The following is a 9,783-nucleotide window of genomic DNA, read 5'->3' as shown; positions in this document are numbered from 1 at the left end:
CTCCGGTATTAAGAACCAGGAAGTGAGTCGAGGTGTTGATAAGGGCTGACAGACAGCTTCAAGACAGAAAAACTGCCGCAGCGCTACACACACACACACACACACACACACACACACACACACACACACACACACACACAACAGCTGCAGCCAAGGCGTGACATATAGGGAGCGTGCACGTGTGAGCCTATGAGTTGCGCGCGCACACAGGCCTCCCTTTAAGAAAACAAAACAAACATGTTTCCTCAGTTTTCCATTCTGTTCTTTAACCTGTTGAAACTTTTAGAAAAACAACTTTTTGTCCTCTTTCTCTTTCTCCTGACGTCAGAACGTCAGACAGATAATCTGTGAAATGATAACGGTAACAACCAATCAGAGTCCAGAAAGACTTCCCGCTTTGAACTTGAGTTCCAGTTTCAGTATTTTGCTTCATTAGCTCGTAATCCATCTGCGTTAGGGAGCCATTGTTAGCCAGCTAACAGCTAATATCATTACATTATTTAAGTTGGCTAAAATCAACACCTGACCGCGGAGGTTAGCCCGCCAGCTGCAACCCAGCCGCCATGAATAACGGCAGTATGTGTCCGCCAACGTTATTCAGCGATAGCAAATCTCGATAGCAAAATACTATCTGAGTGGATATGTTGATCACGTGACCCAGCCAACAACAAATGGACACAGGTAAGGACAGGTAAGGTGTATATATGTTAGCTAAGAACATACATCAGAAACATACATATATTTATTTGTCATTGACCATATTGCAGTTTCCACTCCATTTAGAGTATATATATTTATTATATATATAATGCTATATACTACAATCAGTCTGATCTCACAGGTCACTTGTCCCTTCGTCTTTTACAGAAAGAATCATTTTACCAGAATACAAACTCCTGGTAGCGTCTCCAGAAAAGAGAAGTGGCATGCTTCAAAGATGCGGAAGTTTGTGGGTTTTTTGTTGTAAACCACAATCTCCTGAGAGAACACACCGAGGGACTCGCACTGTACTTCAATATTTCCGTTTTACGCAGCACTGCACCTCAGTATATTTAGTACTTTTTGTTCCTTTAAATTCTCCTACTTCTTAAACTCAAAGTATTTAAAAACCCTCCTGGATTATCTAGAAGATGCATCGTCATAAAGAGAACAGCCTGTTTTTCTTTACAGGACAACATTCACATTAATGCAGCTTTAATATGAATCCAGTAAAACACTGACAGCAACATTTTACTGCACTTCAATCTATAATCTGTAACACTTCCTCATTAAACAGTGTATAAACTCTGGAGCTGATTCAATCAATAATCAATAATCACTGACTGTTGATCCAGTGTGAAGCCACATTATTACCATCCACTGTTTAGATCTTGGTGCTTTTTAACTCTAGATTTGAACCGGATGAAGGATTTTAGTCATCGGACGTCTGGATCTTAAGTTATCAGAGAAACAAGCTGAGCTAACGTTAGCAGCAGCTCGGCTCGCAGCCCCTCCGGGACGTCCTTTGTCTGTCCAACAGCGTGGGAGAAGCAGTGATTGTTAAGGTGGAACTGCTTTATTCAGTGTGTTTAAGGTGGAACTGCTTTATTCAGTGTGTTTAAGGTGGAACTGCTTTATTCAGTGTGTTTAGTGGTTTTAATCAGCGGGTCTGTTTGTGTTGGAGAGGAGGAGACCTCTGTGGATCATTGGGCTCCCGGTAGAAACCTCCTGAACCATGAACACTGAAGGAATCCTAACCGGGAGAAGCTGACTGCAATGACGCCAATGGTGGTGAAGACAACAACTCCCATGATCCCACGCTGCTTCATAAAAACTTTATCTTCAGGCAGAAATGACATATTGTACATTAAAGTACATTGTTCTTGTAGTACTTTCACTTTAGTATCTGAATACTTGTTCCTCCTCTCGTCACTGCTGTGTAGTCTGTGTGAAGTCATGCTGACTTGACTTCCTGTTTCAGGCTGCTACTGTCTGATTCACTGTGTCACAGTAAACACACCACAGACCCCAGTGGAAGGAAAAGTGCTGGTTTGGATATAAAGGTATAATCATATAGTGAGACGACTCAAACTAAACAAACTGGTTCCAGACTTCAGAGTCACCGACCACATCTCTGATGTTCCCGGAGATTCAAATGAGTCTGGACCACAACAGCAGTCTGTAGTGTGACAAAGGATCAAATGGACGAGTGCATGTTTTAAACACTGTTTTTACATGAGATACTAGCAAAAAAATAAACTACCCACACAACCAGTTGGGTTCTCCCTGTGCTAAACTGGCTCATTGTTTCCTTAAAATAAAAGATTTCCTCATTAAACTACAGGAGACGCTGGTCACACTGGACATCAACAGCAGCTCCAGAGGTTCCTTCAGTCAGACATAAAGTGTGTCGATGAGAATAGTTACTGTGTTTGTGTATATAAATCAGAACAGTTCCCTTTGGGTTGGTCGGTATCGCCCTCGCCAGACCAACCTGAAGAAACTATGGCGTGAGACGGTTGCAGGCAGGGGCTATTAAATACCCGGCACAGTCTCATCTCCTCAATCGTTTTGGTACTTCATCTCACAAACTGGACACCTTGCTCGCTCCGTGCCCCGCGCCTCGTTATCAAGGCTTGTATCCACATTGTGCCTGTTTATGTTGCTAACTCGCAAGGGAGGAAATAGGATCGGCTCCAGAGAAGACGAAGGGCCTTCCAGCGGGTCAAAGCCAGCTGTGTGAGGCTGTGTTCAGGTCCAATCACTAAAGTACTAATACTGAAAATACTGCAGTCCAAATACTCACTGAGGTATTACAGTAACATTTACTTAAAGACGTCATTGTGCAGTAAAATGTTTTCTTAATATTTCTGCTGTATTAAGGTTGAATAATGTTTTATATACTTTATATACTGTTCAAATAAAAAGTATTTATCCAAGACCAGAGTGGCACTAACAATGACTTTATTCCAGGTCTGAATACATACAGTTTCTCTATATACACAGTTAGACTTTAAGACCCTGTTTTGGGGCTTTAAGTAACATTTGAATGCAGAACTTTTGGGCTATTGTATTATTTTACAGTGTAACATTAGTCAGTAAAGAGGAGCACTGATACAGTGTTGATGGTTAGAATTAGTATTCTACTCGCTCCACCTGACCGTCCATTATTGATTTATAGTATGAGCTGTCTGTGTGTGTGTGTGTGTGTGTGTGTGTGTGTGTGTGTGTGGTGTCCATGGTGACAGGGGCAGTCTGGGTTTCAGTGGTCTCCATGGCGATGGAGAGAACACGCCAAGAACATGTTTGTTTCTGGAGAGGCGTAAAACTTCCGCCGGACGTAAGGAACAAATCTAGACCTGTGTGTGCGTGTGTGTGCGTGTGTGTGTGTGTGTGTGCGTGTGTGTGTGTGTGTGTGTGTGTGTGTGTGTGTGTGTGTGTGTGTGTGTGTGTGTGTGACATTTAACCACACTAAGTTTGCCTCTCTGCTCTACAAACCTGCTAAACTCAGTGAAAGTACAGCTCAATAATCTGTGTGTTATATTACCGTAAGAAAACAGGGTTGTTAATGTGGTATCTTTATGGATGATATTGATCAGTATACACTGTATCTTTATAGATGATATTGATCAGTATACACTGTATCTTTATAGATGATATTGATCAGTATACACTGTATCTTTATGGATGATATTGATCAGTATACACTGTATCTTTATGGATGATATTGATCAGTATACACTGTATCTGTATGGATGATATTGATCCTGTATTGACAGTCAGACTGTGGACATATGACGGCCTTTAGCTCGTGTTTCTAGAGTTACGTGTTGTTACGAACACGTTAGGAATTGTTAAAATGTGATATTTCTTAAAGGGAGTTTGGTGCAGGGAGCTTTTAGTTGGATTCAAACTGCTGATATGGATCATTGTTAACGTTTAGTCTCCACTACAGAAACCAAATGAATGTTATCATTTTAACTTTTTTATCTCATAATTTCTAAACTTCATGTTTGATGGAGTCTCGGCCTGAAAACATTGACATGTTATAGCACCACCTACTGGAAACAGGAAGTAGGCTTTGTTTGGCTGTCACATGTAATCTTCCCGTTCATCACTGTTTGCAGCTTTAATTCTACATTTTATGGAGGTTATTTGGGAGCATGTACAACAAGAATGAAGGGCGAGTAAACACACCCTCATGACCTTCTATAATCCTGGCTGCGTCGATGCTTATTGGAGTGTTTAGAAAAGGCAATTTAAGAGAGTTTTAATGTCAAACTTTCCTTATCTAGTCCTTCCCTTACTCTCTCTCTCTCTCCTTGCACACAGATCTCAGTATTTCCACAAGACTCAAAGCTCATGTCACTAAATTTCAGGGAATCAGACTGAAGAGAGTTCATGTTTCTCTGACTACATCACGTGGTTAAAGTGTGTGTGTGTGTGTGTGTGTGTGTGTGTGTGACATACTTGTGTCTACCTTTTGAAGTGATGTGAGCTGGCGCGCTGGACGCTCAGACGGAGGATGGACAGATTTAGAAAAAGACAGCTGTCTAAATAGGGAGAAGATCTAAAAAAACAAAAAAAGAGGCGAGATTTTTCCATCTGAACTTAATAAACACAAACTTCTCTGGAGGCCGGACGAGGTCGCTTAACTGGGACGGAAACATCAGTGATTATATAGATCAGCATCAGAAAAACTTAACTGATCCCTGGGAGGAAATTGGGTTACAGTTACTAAAGTTAACTAAACTTAAAATTATAAGAAAAAAGAAAATAAGAAGGATGTTAAAATATGTGCTTTATACTACAGATGTAAAAATGAATGTATGTATACAATATTCCATAATAACAATATATATCAAAATGGAAAATACCATTAAAAATACATATACTACATTATATAATACTTAATGTATAGAAAACTATATATAGACATACACACATACATATATAAACAGAAGATACAACAACTATAAGTGCTTTATACTACAGTGTATAACAATAATATGTAGAACAATGGAAAATAAGACAAAAATAAGTAAAAACATGTTTACTACAATATATAACAGTTTGTTGCAGTCATAATTAAATAGATGTTAAAGTGACAGAAACGTGAAAGTAGCAGTAAAATATATTCCAAAATACTTTTTCTTTGTTTTGACAGGTAAAACTAGTTCTGAGTTACTCTGAGATTTTGGCTCTTTCTTATGATGAAAAGTTTAATTTCAATAATTCAGCCTCCTCACCTTGTAAATAAATAAATAAATATATAATACAGCTGTTGATCATCAATTTTGTCTTTTTAAAGAATATTTTTAATATTCTTAAACACATAAACACAAACAACACACAGTGGCCACAAGAACCAAACTTTACATTCCTGTGATACTCATAAAGAAAACTGTACAATCAATATGATGGGAAACAATCAATATAGCATCAATGTCCACACACACTCATTCACACGCAGTCCCATTAGTTACAGGCTAAAACAGACACAAGATATCCTCTTCAGCGTTACAAACTGGACCTTTAAATACACCAAAACCTTATTAATGAGAGTGTGCCGGAGCCGCTGTGTGCCGGAGCCGCTGTGTGCCGGAGCCGCTGGTGGCTTCAGGAGTCCGGCTGTAATCTGCCATCACTGTTAGCGTAGTCTGTGTGAACAGGTAGAGCAGCTCGGACCAGAGCTACTGGTTGTCCAGCATCGGTTAATAACACAGAGGCGTTACAGTGTGGTATTAGTACAGTTACAGTGGTATTAGTACTGTTACAGTGGTATTAGTACAGTTACAGTGTGGTATTAGTACAGTTACAGTGGTATTAGTACAGTTACAGTGGTATTAGTACAGTTACAGTGGTATTAGTACAGTTACAGTGTGGTATTAGTACAGTTACAGTGGTATTAGTACAGTTACAGTGGTATTAGTACAGTTACAGTGTGGTATTAGTACTGTTACAGTGGTATTAGTACAGTTACAGTGTGGTATTAGTACAGTTACAGTGGTATTAGTACAGTTACAGTGGTATTAGTACTGTTACAGTGGTATTAGTACTGTTACAGTGGTATTAGTACAGTTACTGAAGTAAAGTTCTTCAGGAACGTGTGGGTGTTCGGATGAAGTCTGACCCGTCAGTGGAGGGGACGTGGATCACGTGTGTGAATTTGGGTTAAATCCCTCATGAACTATGAGACCAGATAGTGTGTTTTTATTTTCTAGGTCATCTTTGAGCCGCAGCGAGATGATTCGCTCCAAACTAAACATGACTGTCAGCTCTGGGAGATTTAGATTGGATTTAAGAGAAAGGAGGAATTTTCACGCTCTGTTGTTTCACACCGACATTTTCCACCGGCTTTCTCTCCCATATAAGGTGTGTGTGTGTGTGTGTGTGTGTGTGTGTGTGTGTGTGTGTGTGTGTGTGTGTGTGTGTGTGTGTGTGTGTGTGTGTGTGTGTGTGTGTGTGTGTGTGAGTGTGTGTGGTGAGTGTGTGTGTGTGTGTGTGTGTGTGTGTGTGTGTGTGTGAGTGTGTGTGTGTGTGTGTGAGTGTGAGTGTGTGTGTGTGTGTGTGTGTGTGTGTGTGTGTGTGTGTGTGTGTGTGTGTGTGTGTGTGTGTGTGTGTGTGAGTGTGTGTGTGTGTGTGTGTGTGTGTGTGTGTGTGTGTGGGTGTGTGAGTGTGTGACAGCGTGTCCGCTGACCCGTGCTGCCCTCCATGTCTTTCCACCGGAGAGACTGACAACCTTATATAGCGCTGCAGGAGCCGAGCGGACTGAGCGTGTCCATATGCAGCCCGTCCGCTCACCTGATTGGTTGATAAATGGAGGCGGGAACACCTGTAACCTGTCAGTCAAGGTTTAAACTCAGTGATCAATGATTGGTTTACAGTGTGTGTGTCTCTCAATGAGTTCAGACTGAAATGTGAAGCCCTCATTCATCTTAACGAACCTGCTGCGTTCACACAGCTGAGGTGCCGCCGCTGAGGCCTCTGGGAAGAAAAGCTCGGGGTCATCTGACAGTGAGCTGCATCCGCCAATCAAACGCATACAAATGCATTTGAACACCATGTTTAGTCCATTCCTGCACTATATAATAATTAATAATTCCCCTCAAATGTATTAAAACTACAGTAATGAGCCTGTTTTTAAAAGGTAAGGAGGAGGAAGTACAGCTACCTGAACAAACTACTGTTTGTAGTTTCCACCTCTGTGAATAATCAGTGTGCTAACAGCAGGTAACATGAAACACTTCCTGTTCCCCGCCTGCGCTCTGCTCCCTCGGTCAGCGTCTGAAGCTTCAGGCAGGAACTCGTCTCTGAGTCAGCAGCCAACAGTTAATGATATTACAGTTAATCTTCTGGAGACTCCTAGGAATCCATGTTCCTGTCTGCGGGGGGGGGCAGCAGTCTACCTTTAATTTCTTTAAATGCATGGAAATATTAATACAATTATAAAAACAGCCTGTGAATTTACATGTCTGCTAAAATAATGTTAAAAATCTGTAACTGTGAATAATCATAATAACTTAACATAACTTTTTTCAGTTAAAATACATTTGCTTATCTATATTCTACTGTTTCTTTTCTTCTATTTAATAGATTAAACAGTTAAATTTAAGTTCAATACTGTTAATTCATTTCTAAAATTATATAAAATTTGTGACAATTAACTAATAAAAGTGTTAGTTGTGTAATTTTAATGTATTAGTTAGTTAACTGACAGATATGTTGTATAATGATGGAAGTTGAATAAATGTTGTTTATCAGTGTATAAGGTAAACTGTCCAAATACAGTTGTTATCAGTGTAAACAGCAATAATAACTGTAATCTCACAGATAATGACTTTTATTACACTTCTATAACTTTTAACATTCACATTAAAATAATAACAATCCAATAATAACAGCACTCTGCTGTAAATGTAAGTCTGATTATTGTATTATAGCAGAGTTCAGCTGGATTTTTCTGTTATTTTACTGTACTTCACGGTTCGAGCTGCAGGAAAGTTGCACAGATTGAATATTAATTTTCCACATTTGTGTTTTAAATCGATCCAAAGAAACATTTTTCTGCTTCTTATAATGTTCAAAGTGTGTGACTGACATTTACACTGCCCTGGTGCATCATGGGAAAAAACCTGATGATCGGTTACTGACACACAAACACTGCCCATTTGACAAACACCCACACGTGTGTGTGTGTGTGTGTGTGTGTGTGTGTGTGTGTAGGTTGTTTACTCAGAGACCTGATAGCATCCTGTAACGTGACCTTTGTAAATCCTGAAGTTCTGATTGGCTGCGAGTTGATTTTCCTGTTTAAATAAAGTTCATTTCTTCAAACCTGTGAGAGCAAAAGAATGTCTCTAATTATGTGACATTTAGAAAGGTTTATTTCTATCAGTTATAATAAAACATACAAAGTTAAGAAGAAGAAGATTTACTCTGGAAGCAGTTGGGGGTTGCTCAAGGGCACCTCGGCAGCGCACAGGAGGTGGAACTGGCACCTCTCCGTATAGAAATGAGTCTTTTATCTTTTAAACATCTTCGAAATGTGGTTGTCTTTTGAACATACATTAGCCTAGCATATAGCATATCCAGCTCAGCTGTGATTGGAGCACAGAGCAAAAAGGGGCGGGGCTTAGAAAGGGTCAATAGTGATTTTACAACACAGGGTTTTAAAATGAAATTCCGGCTCATAAAAACAAAAACTATACAAAATATATAAAGTAAAATGTATTAATGAGTCATAAAATAACTTAATTACATTTACTCAAGTACTGCGCTTACTGAGGTACTTTACTCGAGTATTTTCTCTTCATGCCACTTCCTGCTTCTACTCCACTACATTTATCTGCTTTAGTTACTGTTGATGTTAAGATGTTTGCACACAATTCAAATATAATATAATAAAATATGTTTTGTTATAAATCATCATTAGTAGAAGAAAACAACAACAAGAGTTAATATTACATTTGCCTAAATATGATGTTCGTACTTATAGTATCCTTACAATATGAATTACTTTATAGTAAAAAATAATAGCAATCTATTAATTAACAACAACAACAATAACAATAATAATCATTTTAATAATTTTAATTCTCTGTGTACATTTTCCTGATAGAACTTACATACTTTAACTTCGGTGTAGGACTTTTTCCTGTAACAGAGTATTTACTTGAATAAAGGATCTCATTGTAATCAGTAATCTGAGGATTGGAGGTGATTCTGCTGTTGAGTCACAGTTGAACATTAAGCGATATCGACCTCTAGTGGTAGAAAGTGGAACTGCAGCTCAGTGAGTGTGTGCGCAGACACAGATCTGAGATTAATATAAATATTAACACTAAAATATAAAGATTGTGTTTTGATGGGGAATAAAAACAGACAGACACTTTATTGATCTTGGAGGACATTTATCTGAAACACAGACACAGGAATATTAGAATAACAACATAATTGTACAAAATAAAATAAAAACACAACAATGAACAGAACAATCATATATCTATATCATCTATACATAACAGAATGAGTTATAAACAAACTGTATTTAATAGAATATTAATAAATATATAAAAACTGAGCTTTGGCTCTGCTGCCTGGTAATTAGTGTAATTAAGGTTATAAACTGTTCTTTCTCTATACAATATAAACTGATCTATTACAGGTTCTGACTGCAGCTTTCACATCTGCATCAGGTCCTTTCAAACTTCTCTGACTACTGGGAGAGTTTACCTGATTCCTGTTCCCACAGCTCACTCTCTCTGCTTCGATCCTCTTTCTCTGACGGATAATCTGCTCATC

The sequence above is a fragment of the Dicentrarchus labrax genome, unplaced genomic scaffold (assembly GCF_905237075.1).
Source record: "Dicentrarchus labrax unplaced genomic scaffold, dlabrax2021, whole genome shotgun sequence".
NCBI classification, from domain to species: domain Eukaryota; kingdom Metazoa; phylum Chordata; class Actinopteri; family Moronidae; genus Dicentrarchus; species Dicentrarchus labrax.
Note: the sequence above shows the minus strand (reverse complement) of the source record.